The sequence below is a fragment of the Gracilinanus agilis genome, chromosome 1 (genome assembly GCF_016433145.1).
Source record: "Gracilinanus agilis isolate LMUSP501 chromosome 1, AgileGrace, whole genome shotgun sequence".
In the NCBI taxonomy this organism is placed as follows: Eukaryota; Metazoa; Chordata; class Mammalia; order Didelphimorphia; family Didelphidae; genus Gracilinanus; species Gracilinanus agilis.
The window spans coordinates 8998208-9013793 of NC_058130.1; the positions used below are offsets into that span (position 1 = coordinate 8998208).

At 49.1% G+C, this 15586-nt stretch overlaps 1 protein-coding gene across 1 annotated transcript in view; it reads right to left on the reverse strand.

Annotated features, from left to right (window-relative positions):
- STARD3NL (STARD3 N-terminal like) overlaps window positions 1-9246 on the reverse strand; it is a 47508-nt gene extending 38262 nt beyond the window's left edge. Inside the window, exon 1 of the mRNA XM_044656779.1 lies at window positions 9071-9246. The gene's annotated coding sequence lies outside the window, so the exon portion shown is untranslated. The remainder of the gene's footprint in view (window positions 1-9070) is intronic.
- Between the last annotated feature and the right edge of the window lie 6340 nt (window positions 9247-15586).

Consider the following 15586-nt stretch of genomic DNA (forward strand, 5'->3'; position numbering starts at 1 on the left):
CAGAGTGGAAGCTCCTAGAGGCCAGGGGCTGTTTGGCCCAGCCCCTCACCCAGTACATGGTGGCTCAATCTAAAAAGATTTCAAGGGAGCCCACTAGTCCCCCAAAGGCAAGAAGAAACGACAGCAGGCATGAGATGGAGAAAGGGGCCACAGAGCCTGGGTCAATTCACTAAGTTGCAGGTCACCACTTCCCAAGAGCTCATAAATGCCCATTTCCAAATGCTGACATCTCATCCGTGTGAACCAGAGGATCAGCCAAGCGCCTCCCAACCAGAGAACTTTACCACTTCCTTAATTAGAAACCTATCCCCGATTAAACACCGTCCTTATGTCAATGGGGTCATTCATCGAGGTTCCACCGCTTTGGAGCTCAGACTAATTCAGACGGGCCCAGGCTGACATCCTCTCTGTCCTAGCAACTGTTGTGAGGAAGATTTATTTAGCAACTTATGTAGCATTAGGTTGGACCTAGCAGGAAGGGCTGGAGGATTCCAAGATGGAATGAAGGAGCAGGAAGTGGCTTGTGCTCTGAGAGAGACTCCATTAGTGGTTGGCACAATCTGTGGCTAGCCCTGGGAGATCTCAGAGTTAAGGACACCCTGCATCCTGATTCCCTGGGATCCTGAGTGGTGGTGGCTTCTAGCAAGGGGACAAGACCTGCAGAGCTGCACCAAGTGGTGGAGGGATTTGGGATCTGGTGGGCAGCATCTCAAGCACACTCTCTCTACTTACACAAATTAATAATCAATCCAAAAAGGCTGTGAGGAGACTTTAAGCAGTTTAAAAGCAAACTATTTTCAAACAAATTGTTTTTTGCATTGAAAGTAAGCTGGAATAAGACAGTCTCTCTGTCTCTCTGTCTCTCTCTCTGTCTCTGTCTCTCTCTCTGTCTCTGTCTCTCTCTGTCTCTCTCTCTCTCTCTCCCTCTCATTCTCCCTCTCCCTCTCTATCTGTCTCCGACTCTGTCTCTCTTTTTCTCTCTCTCTCCAATGATCTCACGCCTCCTCTCTCAAGCAATGGGACTGTATGAACACCTGTAACAGATCATGGAATTAAGTCCAGGAAATACTTCAAGATGCTCGGCCACCACAAATTGGATTCTAGGGAGTCTGCTTTAATTCCAAAGACAGGAAAGTGTATGAAAATACTTCAGAGACATTCTCCAGAGCAGGGTTTTTGTTTTTTTTTTAAAACCCTGACCTTCCATCTTAGAATCAATACTGTGTGTTGGTTCCAAGGTAGAACAGTGGCAAGGGCTAGGCAATGGGGGTTAAGTCACTTGCCAAGGATTACACAGCTAGGAAATGTCTGAACTCAGATTTGAACCCAGGACCTCCCATCTCTAAGCTTGGCTCTCTATCCACTGAGCCATCCATAGCAGATTTTTATCAAAATAAGTCTCTGGCTAACCAAACAGCCGGTACCCTGTGCCCAAAGCATCTCAGTTCACCTCTGTGGTACAGAAAGTACAAAGAGATCAGCTCCACCATAAAGAATAACCAAACGTACCAGTGTCACACCTGAAGGTGACAAGTATTTTCCTCACCAACATCCTGCAGGAAGGCAGCACAAGTATCAATACCTCCACTTAAGAGATAAGGAAACTGAGCTCAGGTGTATGTCCCTGATGCAGGAAGTTGCAACACAACTAGGACCTGAACTCTGGTCTTTGGATTCTGCTGAGCAAATCTCCTTTTTATCTACTCAGTGGATAAGGACTTCCTCAAACAATGAATTATCAGGGCGTTCCCATTATTGTGGGAGCCTTTGAGTAATAAGGTGACATTCCTTAAGGTCCTTAATTCCTAAATGGGTTTGGCCTGTCCTTCCTGCCAATTCCTCTGAATTCACCAGCCTTTACTGTAGCTGGTAGAAGGAAGCCTCCCTTTTTCAGTCTGGTGTCACCTGACCTTTCCCTGCATCCATTGGCTGCAGCCAAGCTGGCCCACTCTCTGCCCCTTGACCCCACCCTGCAGCTGCCCAACTCTGCTCTTGGACACTGGCCAGCCGCTGCTTTGCTTGACCGGCTGACTCTGGCCATTCGTTAAAGCCCTGCCAGTGTTGCCTCTTCCGTGAAGCTCTCCTTGATCTCAGATCTGCCACAGCCTTCACCTCAGTCTTGCAGAGGCATGCTGTGTGTTACCCTTTGTCTCATCCCTCTGCAAGGACAGGAAGAGGGTCTGGTTTTAACGTGATTCCTCCGTTATCATAGGACAGTATGCGGCAGGCACCTTAGGGTCTACAGTTGGATTGTCTTTGGTGAAGTCTCATCCCCTTCCTAAACACAGCTCTAATACAATAGAAACCTATGAGAACAAGAAAGGCTGCCATGTTAAAGGCCTATTCAAAGCAAACCAAACTAGCAGGGCTTTGCTCTCACTATGAAACATGTGTTTTCTCCATCTAAAATTTCAGTCAAGCCCCTCTGATCAGGACTGTGCAAAGTGGATCGACTCCACTGTAGGACTGTGTTCCTCTATAGTGGAAGCAGGGATGGCATGGCCCATGAAGAAAGTCCCCAGGGCTTCTGGAGGACCCAGACTGAAAAAGATGAGAAGCCATTTCAATTCCATTAAATAAGCATCCAGTAGCACCTACTCTGTGCAGGCTGTTGTGTTTGGCACTCGGGACACAGAGACAGACATGAAAAGCCAGCCCCTTCCCTCCAGAAGCTTCCATCCCACTGGTGGCTTGGCCACGTAGAAGAGAAGTCCACACAACAACCTAATGATGGGGCAGCACTAACATCTGGAAGCACCAGCAGTTTCCCAATCAGAACTGGTGCCAGAGCAGAGCCTTAAAAGAAGCTTCCACTGTGAGAGGCAAAGACAAGGAAGGAGCATATTGGGGGACTGGGGGGGGGACGGGGTGCGGAAATAGGAGAGGCAACGGCCAGGTCAGGTGGACTAGAAAGAATGTGAAGGGAGCTGATGTGAATTCAAGAAAGGCATAGAAGCAGGAAGGAATGTGATCATGAAAGCCTTTAAATGGGAGGCTGAAGAGTGTCTAGTTTATCCTAGAAGAAACAGGGGACCGCTGAGACTTCTTGAGCAGGGGACTGGCACAATCAGATCTGTGGGGCCCACAGAAGACTCGAGGAGGGTGAGTGTCTCTGTTTGGCTTTGCTCCAAAGAGCAAAGCAGGAAGACAAATCTCCACCTGTGCCTTGGGGAAAACAAGAGCTGGTGCTCTGCACATGGATACATCTTGGGTTCAAGAGGAAAGAAAGAAACCAGGGACTACGTCAATGCAGAAGAATGCTTCCATGAAGACTGAGAAGGAGAAAAGGAAAGAGACAGAGTTTCAACTCCAGCAGGGACATCTTGCTTTAGAGGCAAAAGTCTAATTAAAGAATTATTTATTCTTTTATTAATTAATTATTAGTAAGTAATTAATAATTAAATAATTGTTAATTAAAGAAGGTTTCCCATCTTAGTCCACAACGACAATGAGCAACAGTCTGACCAAGCACTCCGTGACGGAGCACACTTCTTCCATCCTTCAGGCTGAGGGTGGTAAAAGATCTCCCCAGACCTAGTAGTTCTGAGGATGTTGCTCTCATCTAAGGGACTCCTAGAAGCTCCAGGCATCCCACAGCCCAACTTACTGCCTGGCCTGAATGAGGTTTTACTCCATCTCCTGCCTCCAGCTCCCTTTTCTGTCATTGTTGCTCAATGTGGCCTCCCATAACATGCACTGGACCTTCTGAATGAGTTCACGGAAATCCCATCAAACACGTTGGCCATTCTTATTCTCTGGGACCTCCTGACAATCAGCCCAGAGCATTTCACCACTGAAAAATTAAGCCAGTAACATGCGTGACAAAACACAAGGACAGCACCATTTGTCTGGCTTCTTCACAAGGGAATTCATGTTTGCTGCCAAACCAGTGAATTAATCTATTATGAACACAAACAACTTTCAAAGGCCATGCAGAAAGGAATCTTACTTGTTCGCTACTGAAAATTTGCTATGGTTACAGCAGCTAAAGAAAGCCAGCAAGGTGATGCCCAACATTCAGAGAGGGCTGGAAGGGCTGCAAAAGCACCAGACGTGGCACCTGATCTGATCTTCACAACAACCCTGATAATCACTCTTATGTAAATGAAGAAACAGGAGGCTGCCATGCCCAGGGAGGGTGACATACCCAGGGTCACATGGCTGAGGGTCAGAGCCAGGATTCAACTTGGGTCTTCCTAAGTCCCAAGTACAATGTCCCCCCGCTGTGCCACCCAGTAGTCTAGGAGCCCTATGACTGTTAGTCACTTCTTTTTTTTTTTTTAACCCTTAACTTCTGTGTATTGGCTCCTAGGTGGAAGAGTGGTAAGGGTGGGCCATGGGGGTCAAGTGACTTGCCCAGGGTCACACAGCTGGGAAGTGACTGAGGCCAGATTTGAACCTAGGACCTCCCATCTCTAGGCCTGACTCTCTATCCACTGAGCTACCCAGCTGCCCCCTTGTCTGAGTCACTTCTAATGGTACCACTATTACATTACCACAACAGATGTGCTCCCCAGTCATGCCATTTTTACCTGCTAAAACCCCAGAGATTTCCTTTAACATTTCTACCTGCTAAAACCCCAGAGATTTCCCATGAATCCTTTGTCCTACCCAAAGATATCCTACATCTGGACAGAAATCAAAATGAAAAGGTTGCTCCAATGCAAGTGGTAGCAATTATATCAAAGGAGACAGACAAGGAAATTGGATGCTGCTACAAGAAACAGTAAATGAACATCTAGAAACTGTAAAACGTCCCTTCCAGATAGTTCAATAATTAAATCAATCAAAGGGCTACAAATAGGTAAAAATAAAACAGTACGGCATTTTAATACACGCTATCAGAATATGGGAAATGGAGAAAACAGATCAATGACAAAGATGAATTTCCCTCCATTCTTTTCCCTTTCTCCCATCACCATCCTCCTTCTTTCACCCACATCACAATGACAAAGATGAATTTATTTAGCAAGCAGGAAGAAACATGCAAAGAGCTGAATTCCAGAGGCAAGAAAGGGCTTTTTTGTTGTCCAAACCAAGAATTCACAAAACTGTAAGAAGGCAGAAGGCATACGTGCTCTTATTTTAGACTAAAGTGTACTCATCTGTAACAGTAACGGGAGAAAAAAGGCTCCCTAGAAACAAAGACAAGAAAATAAGGAGGTGTAAAATCTTAAGAGGATACAGATGTATATTGTAAAGTAACACCACCAAGACAACTGTTGCAACCCATTTTAGGACAAGGAATAGCTGTATTCATGAGAGAAGAGCAGCCGGCCTCCCCGAGGAATCCCTTTCTCTCACAGAGCTGATGCAGGGTGAGGCAAACAAGAGCCAGAACCGGCAGCCAGCCCATCCAACTGACAACAACATCCCGAGTGGAAAGCGCTAGATGCTATTTAATCTCAGGCCGCCCTATTACACCCCCAAGTTGAAAGCTGGCATCTCCCCCAAGTCACCACAGAGCTCGAGGGCCTGGCTGGGCAGCCCCCCACAGCCTGCGAGACACAACTGATGGCAGCAGCAAGTTCTGCTGAGCAGTTCTCCTTTTGTTCCCTTGCTTCATTTTTATTTATTTTCACAAGACAGGGTCTGCTGGGGAGTGGGGGAAGGACCTTTGGTAAAAATAAGAGACGTGAACCAAAATGAAAGAAAAGAGAAGAGATCTATGGGAGAGCAAAAAAGAGGAAGATCAGAAATCAATCAAATAGAAATTTCAGGAAAAAAAATTGCTAAAGCTGAGACGCCGTCTTTAAAAGACCTCCCAAACTGCCCAGCAGTTAGAAAATTCAATCTAAAAAGGAGAGAAAAAGGAAAGTCACCAAAATGATCATCCTTATAGCCCTAAGATGTGATTTCCACTCGCTTGGCCAAGGGGTTAATTGGAAAGATAACAGGAAAGGCAACTGAGATCCCTCTCTAAGTCACTAACATGGTATAGACACAGACGTCAAGGAGAGGCTTCTCTACTCCCAGGCTCTGGGAAGTCACTTAATCTTCCTTCTGGGTAACATTGGGGCAGCTGGGGGGAGGGGGGTGGGATAGAGAACCAGGCCTGAAGACCAGAGGACGCAGGTTCAAATCTGGCCTCAGACACTTCATAGCTGGGTGACCCTGGGCAAGTCACTCACCAGGTAGAGTCGAGGGTCCCTCCAAGTGCTAAGATTCTATGAATTTAGACAGTGTCTACTGCTGTCTGCACATGAGCCATCCCAAAAAGTAGCAGCTGCCAAATCATGGGGACATTTGGAGCAGAGAGGTGAAAGAATAAGATTCTAATCCAAATGGCCCGAAGGAAGAAATCACGTGGCCCTGGGAAGATGATTCCTAATAAAAAAAATCAGACTTATGTCATCCATCACTAAATGAATAGGCTCTTGATTCCCTGGGCCTGTCCCGAGCACCACAATCATCGTGGTGGCCGCAGAACCGTCCAGATGAGAGCAAACTGAATCCCATGGCTGGTCGAGCATTCAGAGTCAGAGCCATCATTACGAAGAATATGGTCGGGTCTGGCCCAAAGTCCGAGTACAAACTAGAAAATTGTAACCACTGGAGGGGATTCGAGCCCTGACCCGTAAAGGACCTAGACAAAAAAATGGAAGCAGAAGTCCTGAGGCTGAGGCCCAGGTCTGGATCCTTCTAGCTGAGGGACCCTGGGCAAGTCAACAAAAACGGCCAAGAAGTTTCTCAGGTCCAACTGATTAACAATGTTCTTCCTGTGCTGCTACATGGTTATGAATGAACATCACGGTCTCTGAAGAGACACTTGCCACGGGGGCCCATCACCCACAAGGCACACACTATGAAGATGCACTAAAAAGCTTCCCTGAGGCAGGGCAAAGGTCTGGAGATTGGGGGAGGGAGGCAGAGGAAGGGGGAAGAGAGGTGTTCTGAGGCTCACCAAGGAAGGTCCAGGCACATAAGGAGACCCCAGGAAGGACACAGAAAACTTGTACAGGATGAAAGGCCTGTGGAGGAGCCAGAGTCACCCCCATGGTGAAACACCCACATGGGGGTGCTCCCAGATCCAGAGGAGCATCTGAGGGTGATACAGGACACATGGTCATCATCCTCAAGGGGTTTGGGTTCTAGTGAGGGAGGCAGGGTAAACCAGAACTCTCTTAGAAGGAAGAACACCCCAAGGCCTCGAGAGAAGCACCAAAATAATGCCAGGGGTTCAAAGGAGGGATGCACCAGGAGGAAGCAGAGAAAAGAGAAGGGATGAGTCCATTCCTTCTTGCCCCCTTCTCACTGCTGTGCAGACAAATCCCAGCCCTGTGTGTCTAGTCTCATATCACCCACTGCCAACTGGATGGTTCAAGAGGCATCTCAGACCTCGTGGCCAGAACAGAACTTGTCGTCTTGCCCCCCAAACCCACCCCACCATGTCTGTGCCACTCAGGGGCACGACCTTGGCAGCGTTTCCAACTCTGCCCTCTTCCTCAGCCAAAGAGATGACCAGGGAGCCAGCCTCACCCTCTCCACATCCAGAAAGACAAGCCCCTCACCACCCCCCTGGGCACACTGGCACAGATTAGGTACCCAGCCTACAGAGGAAGGGAAGCCATGCACCAAAGGAACAAAGAGGCTGATCTTGAGGCTTCAAGGAAATGGGTAAATCAAGGAAGATGCTGGAACTCATTCCCTGCCAGGCCTGGGGACACGGAAGGACCAGAAGCACAGAATAGCCAAGGGGAATCCAGAAGGAGGAGCTAGGCTTAGTCGAGGGCCCCCTGCCAAGCACTGTATGGCTGGGGGAGAAGAGGGGAACCACCAGGTGCTGCTGGGATACAAGTCAAGAAACAGGGGATGGAGGGGTCTGAGAGGGAGGGGAGAGGTCAATATTAACCCAGAACCGGGGCGAAGGGGTTAACTCAGGGCCACCTAGTTAGAAGAAGTCCAAATCTGAACAGCAGAGTGAATCCCAGATGGCATGAGGAGGATCAGAACATCAGAAGTCTTCAAGGACCCTGACCAGGACTTTACTCGAAGGATGAAAGAAGGAGGGAAACTGATTTGGGGGCAAAACTGAACCATCTGAGCCAACAGATGAGCCTCAACCTTCCAGCGCTCAAGTACTAAGGAACCAAAAAGGCCAGAACGATGGTCATGGTTGTGTGTGGGAGTGTGAGACTGTGTGTGAGAGAGAGACACACACAGACAGAAAGGGAGATAGACACAGAGAGACAGACAAGTGACACAGACAGGGACAGAGAGACAGAGAGACACACAAAGACAGACAGAAAGACAGGACTAGACAGAGAGACAGACACAGAGCCAAAGACAGAGACAGACAGGGACAGAGACACACAGAGAGAGAAAGGCAGACAAAAACTCTACAGACCCCTGGACAGCGAGGGAGAATTCAGCCACAGAGGGCTGGACCCGAGATTTCAGGCACATGGGAGACCGCTGTCCAGCAAGGGGAGAGGGGGGCTTATCAGCACCCTTGATGGACGCCCCTGATGGGCCCCCCACCCCACAGGGAACCCTCCAGGGAAGGGCACGCAGCCAGCGCCCCTCCACTCTGCAGCTGACCACCCTGGCCCCGGGTCGGGCAGGCAGGTGCAGAATCACGGCCCAGCCTCTGGATCCCTCCCACCCCAGGGGGTCAGTGCTGCCCTGTCCATCCGCTAAAGCCAGGAGGGCCCTGGAAAGCGCCTGGGCCGACGCCACGCGTGACAGGTGACGACACAGACGCCCCGAGAGAGGCGAAGGGACCAGCCTGAGGTCTTGGGCGAGCATCAGGGCGTCGAACTCGGAGCTTGTGGCAAGGGAAGATCAGGTCTGGGAGAGGTAAACACCTGGAGGAGGGGGATTAAAGGACTGCCCTCTCCGAGCAATGGGTGGCTGAGACCAGACGGGGAAACTGAGGCCTGGGGCCTGAGTGGCCCATGTGGGGCAGGGGAAGGAAACTGAGGCAGGATGGACTCACGGAGCAGATGGGCACGCTAAGCCCGCCCACGGCCACCGGACTCCCCGCCCCCGGCCCGCCCTCGGCCCGGCCTCAGTGTTCCCTTCTGCGCAATGGGCTGGGAGCCGCCGCCCCGCCCCGCCCCCGCCCTACCTCATCAGGCTGGCGCAGGGACGTCTCCCCGGAGCAGACGGGCGCTCGGGCCGGGGCCAAGGCCTGGGCCTGGGCCAGGGTCCGGCGGGCGGGATGCGGCCTCTCCCTGCCTCTGGAGGGGGAGGCCCCAGGACCCGAGCTCGGTCTCAGGCAGCGCCCGGACCCGGCTCCTCCGCGAGCCGCCGGGCGACGTCAATACGCCGTGACGTCATCCCGTCTGCGGTGACGTCAACGCGGCACCAGCTCCAGGGGAGGGCGGGGCGAAACTGGAACGCCGCCAGGAGAGTGGCTAGCTCAGCAAGCTGTCATCTGCTGAATTGACCAATGAGAGAACAAGCGCTGTGGGTGGGATGAACGGGGCGGCTGCTAAGCTCCCGGGAGCCGACAGGGGGCGGGGCGGAGCTGACTGGGCAGGTGCGCAAGTCATCAGATGCAGGTTCGAACCTCAGTGGTGTAGCTCTAAGTCTCAGAGTCCCCGTGTGTAAAGTGAGTACAGCGGGCACCAGACGCCTCCTCTAAAGGGCTCATCAATACCAACATCCTCAGGAGTCAGTCACCAAACGTGCCCAGATGGCGGACTCAGCTTGTGCGGTGCCTTCTGCAGGGATCCTTTCTCCCCTGGTGCCACCTTCCCAAGAGTGCCCTGTAGCAGTGTGAGTTAGTGTTGCTCTGCACTGAGCAGGGAATGGCATCAGAAAAACTTGAGTTCGAATCCGGCCTCAGACATCACTCGCTGTATGATTGTGGGCAAGTCGCTTAAACTGCTCTCCACCAGTCTGAATTTGCTCGTCCGTCAGAGCCTGGGGAAAGAAGATGCGCAGAGGATAACCGGGCTTTGAGATGCTCCTCCGAGTGGCGGAAGGCCAGCCCTCAGCCACGGACTGAGGGAGTTGTAAAGCGGACTGGAAATGAGATCAGGAATCCCTAAGGAAGGAGCCAAGGGGCCGGCTGGCCGTGGGGAGGTCCCAGATTCCCGTTAGGGAACAGGATTTAGTAATATGCCTCCTCGGCCAGGGCGTGACTCTACTGGAGAAGAGGAGGAGACGCTGGGATTGGGCCAGGGCTGAGATCTGACGAAAAGGGTCCAGGAATGGGAGAGGAGACGGCAATGGAGAGCGGAAATCACGAACTCTTGGGCTCACTTTGGAGTGGGAAGAGAGGAAAGCCAGAAGGTAACTGATTGCCTGAGGGAGGCTGAAGGCCTGGAGGGAGAAGCTCTATGAGGAGAGGGTGAGGCACCAGGAGAGGTGGAAGGATGGGAGACCATGCTCAGATAAGGAAAACTCAATGAGGCTCATGGGGACAGTTAGTGAATAAAGCTGAGGAACTGGGACTCTGAGAAATCGTCTTCCTTGAGGCTAAGGACAAAAGTTAAAGAGGTGACAGTGAACAGCCCGATGCTGAACTCCTTAAGAAAAGAGGAGGAGGAATGACCCAGGAGCTGCCATCCTACAGTCACCAGAATTTCCGCTGGCGAGAACATTTGAAGAAAAGGTTGCCTAAGGATGGTCAATGGAGAACCTGGAAGTCAGCTGGTGGGCAAGGAGTATTCCAATTCCTCTTCATGTAGAACTGTCTGCACTGACTCCAGCTGCCCTTGCACCTCCTCCAGGGGACCCCAGGTGGCTACTTGGGGCAGAAACTTAATTGGATCCCAATGGTGCAATCACTAGCACTCTGTTGCACATACTTGAGTGTGCCCTTCATATGCCCAACTTTACTGAAGCCTCTACCCAGAGGAAGGAAACAGAATCCTCTGTAAAACTCAACATGCATTTATTAAATACCGAATATGAATAGCTAGGGGAGCACGGGACCTGAAGTCAGGAAGACTCACCTCCATGAGTTTAAACCCAGCCTCAGCCACTTTCTAGTTGTGTGACCCTCAGCAAGTCACTTAACTCTGGTTGCCTCAGTTTCCTCATCTGTAAAAAGAATCGGAGAAGGAAATGGCAAGCCACTCCAGTATCTTTGCCAGAAACCCCAAATGGGGTCAAGAAGAGTCAGACACAACTGAAATGCCTGAACAACAACCAGAAATGGGGACAATAATAGCACCACCTCACAGGGTTGTCGTGAAGTTCCAAGGAGTTAATATAGGTAACACTTTGCCAACTGTAAAGCCTCCTATTATTAGATTCTGTGTCTATGCTCTATCTGCTTGGAGATGTACTCGTGGTCCTCCTTTGGCAGTAGCATCCCGGAGGTCAGGTTTTCCCAGCAGAGTCCCGATACACCGCACCATTCCAGGGTCTACACGTGTATCCCGAGCCTGGCGTAAGAGAAAAGGACGTGGCCCCTTCCCCAAGACTGTTACGTTCTCTGTGGGACACAACAGGGCATCAGAAAGAATACACACAGTAACTCTGAGGCACCAGACTGAGTAAACATCAGGATTCAAAGATGAAAAGACAAGTGTGTGCCCTAAAGGAGCTTACTGCCATGGGAATGGCTGGCAAATAAGCCCTCTCTGCCAAGCGTGGACTTTTCTAGACAAGCCGATATTGAGTAAGGCAGGCAAGACCAAGGGCTGCTGGGAGCTGCAAAGATAATAACTGGTGACGTCTACTTCTATTGCACTGAGGCTTTGGGGTGCCCAGGCTTCTGAGCCAGTCCAGGGCACCTTCCATATATGGACAGGGCAGGATGAATGACAGGGCCCCTGCGCTGGACATGTTTCTGCTTCAGGTCTAGGGGAAAGATGCAGATGCAAATGGAGAGGGGAAACCGAGACAGGCACAAATGAATAAACTGAGATGAGTCCTGGCGTCTTTTTACACTTTGTTCACTATCCAACTGTACTTCTCAGCAGTTTTAACTCTAAAGAGAAAACAGTCTTCCAGCATCATGTCCCAGCACTGGCCCAGCCCAACTAGCCTACCATGTGCATCAGTGAGGATTGTCTATGGAAACTGGGGAGGCTAAAATCTTGCAATGCTCGTTATGAGGGAGAAAGAAAAATGAAAGCAAGTACTGAGCCCACTGAAGCCAGGGCAAAGCAAGTATGCTTGGCGCGGAGACCCGGGATCTGAGACCATCCCAGGCGAGTCATGGGAAACTGGGAAATAAAAGTCATGGAGAGATAACAATAACAACAGTACACTGGCAAGAGAGAACCCCTCCCACTGGGAAGTGTGAATGTAAGTGATGGAAACAGCCCTGGACTTGGAGCTAGGAGAAACGGGGTTACCATCCCTCATTTGACACTTGCTAGTTGTATGATCCATCATAGTCAAGTCCCTTCCTCTCTCTGAGACTCAGTTTCTTTTTTTTGTGAAATGGGAATAATAATATCTAAAGTAGTCATTGCTGACATTTATAAAGCATCTAAATTAAGTGAATTTCTCATTTCTTGTGTTCAGCAATTCTACAAGGAAGGTGTAATTATTGACCCTGTTTTACATGTAAGGAAATTGAGATAAGAGAGATTAAGTGATTCACCCAGGGCAAATGTCAGAGACAGTATTTGAGCCTAGAATTTCCTGACTCCAAGCCCAGAACGCCCTCTACAATGCCATGCTATCTCTCTGACAGTTCAGTATCTAAATATCAGTTATTATCATTACTCTATATCTGGTAATGCCTTCCCCTCCGAGATTACATTCCAGCTCATTTCTCTCTCTGTCTCTGTCTCTCTGTCTCTCTGTCTCTGTCTCTCTCTGTCTCTGTCTCTCTCTCTCTGTCTCTGTCTCTGTCTCTGTCTCTCTCTCTCTGTCTCTCTCTCTCTTCCTGTCTCTCTCTCTGTCTCTCTGTCTCTCTCTCTCCCTGTCTCTCTCTCTCTCCCTGTCTCTCTCTCTCTCTCTCTCTCTCTCTCTCTCTCTCTCTCTCTCTCTGTCTCTCTCTCTCTCTCCCTGTCTCTCTCTCTGTCTCTGTCTCTCTCTGTCTCTCTGTCTCTCTCTCTGTCTCTGTTTCTGTCTCTCTCTCTCTCTCTCTCTCTCTCTCTCTCTCTCTCTCTCTCGTGCATACACATTGTACAGAGAAGTTATTTTTGTGTCATTTCCTTCATTTATGTTAATTTCTTAAAGTGTGGCCTTTTTGTTCTCTATATTCCCATGCTAAGCACAGTGCTTGGCACATAAGAGATGCTTAATTGACTTGTCTTATAATCTTGTGTATTTTATGCTACATGAATGTTTGTTGACTGACTAGCAAATATCACACATATCACTGGATTTCCTCTTCAGTAAAGTAGGTTTATTTTGTTTTCAGTCATGCCCAACTCCTTGTGACCCCATTTGGAGTTTTCTTTTCTTTTCTTTACTTCCTTTCCTTTCCTTTTCTTTTCTTTTCTCTTCACTTATTTTCTTTTCTTTTCTCTTCTCTTCCTTTCCTTTCCTTTCCTTTTCTCTTCACTTCTTTCCTTTCCTTTCCTTTCCTTTCCTTTCCTTTCCTTTCTTTTCCTTTCCTTTCCTTTCCTTTTCCTTTTTTAACCCTTACCTCCCACCTAAATATTGGTTCCAAAGCAGAGGAGCAGCAATGGGATTAAGTGAATTGCTGAGGGTCACACCAATCCAGGTAGTGTCCGAGGCCAGGTTTCAACTCCATGAGATGAGTTTTCCTGACTTCATGCCCAGCACTCTATGCCCTGAGCAACTCAGATGCCCTTAACGAGGTGGGTTGAACATCTTTATTGCTCCCATTTCAAAGATGAGGAAATCGTGGCTGAGACGTTGTGTCATTGCCCAGGTCTGGTTCCCTGCTCCCTGCTTTGAAAACCTCCTGGAACACCCCTGAGTTCACAAAGGAGATGAGGATGAAAAAAGTATACCTTGGGTTATTGGAAGCCCAGAGCTAGGGCCAGCCACTCATGTGGCCAGGCCAGGCTAGACCATTAGTGACTCTGTTCATCTCCATCCTGTTCTTACCAGTGTGGGAGATTTGGTTGCACTTTGGGGAAGCGATTTAGCTCATCGCGGTCTCACATGTAATGCAAGACAAGAAGTTCACTGAGGATCCCAGCCGCTGCCCCTGTGAGTGAGTCAGGAAAACCAGTAAGGAATCAGCTTTCTCCCATGATGACTCACTGCACATGAGACTGAGCTGGTGACCCAGGCCACCGGGCCATTGCACTAGGCTTAAACGGAGAGCCAAGATTAACCATGTCGAATCCAACCACTGCTCCTGCGTATTAGGCTGCAGGCTTGTACCAGGCTGTCTAGGAGCCATGCGGGGGCCATTGGTTTGCTCTCTCCAGCTGTGTTTATAAAGATCCGCATGTGGCGCTTATGTGGGCGAAAGGTCTCCTTCCTCCTGCCAAGATCCCATTGGGGCAAGGTGGGAACACAAAGGGATAAGATGCCACCATTGTAAATAACGTTAAAAGAAAGTTATGTGGGGTGGCTAGGCGGTTCAGTGGATAGAATCAGGTCTGGAGACAATATATTGGTCCTGGGTTCAAAACTGGCCTCAGACACTTCCTAGCAGTGTGACCCTGGACAAGTCACTTAACCCCCCATTGCTCAGCCCTTACTGCTCTTCTGCCTTGGAACCAATATTTGGTATCGATTCAAAGACACAAAGTAAGGGTTTGAAAAGAGTTTTAATAAAATTAAACAAAAAGCAAAGTTACACACGGGTATTTATTGGATGTCTGAGGTGTTTCTCCCACCCACCCATGCCAATAATAGGAGCTAAAGAAAATCCATCAAGAAACAGATAAAAACAGATAACTTGAAAATTCCTGAACTTTTCAAACCAAAGTAATTTTCTACGGGAACATTTGTGGCACCTGCTAACTGTCACTGAAAGTTAGAATTTGCCTGAGAGGTTAGCAATGGAGGATGTTTGAATCAGGAAGACCCCCGACAGTTAGGGCCCTTATTGTCTCCCCCATCAGACTTAGGGCACGGGCTCTCTCTCCCCTTCCTCTGTGTCTGCAGCCCTTGGCACAGTGCCTGGGCATGTGGCTGTTCATTCGTTTCAGTCATGTCCAATTCTTTGTGACCCCATTTGGGGTTTTCTAGGCAAAGATGCAGAGTGGTTTGCCATTTCCTTCTCTAGATCATTTTACACATGAGGAAACTGAGGCAAACAGGGAAAAATAGGACTTGCCCATAGTCACACAGCCAGTAAATGTCTGAGGCCAGATTTGAACTCAAGAATTATTCTTCTTGACTTAAGGCCCAGCTCTCTATCCACTGGCATATAGCAGATACTTTATAAATGTTTATTGACGGCCTGGCTGATTTGTTCCCTACCATACATAAACAGACATGGTTTTATTCCACTCTCTATATTTACTTCAGACCTTCTGGTGGGGCTGTGCCTTCCATTTGACACAGATTGAAGCCATTATGCCTTAGCAGAAATTCCTTGAGAGTTGCCATGGTTGAGAAAAATACACCATATGCCAGTACTCTGGAGGGTCTGCTCTATTTTTTAAATTTAATTTTATTTGTTTGTTACCTTAAAATGCCCAGCTAACTCCCTCTGTCCTTCCCCCCCTCAGAGAAGGCATCATTTGATGTGTGTGTGTGTGTATATATATATATATGTATATATATATATATATATATA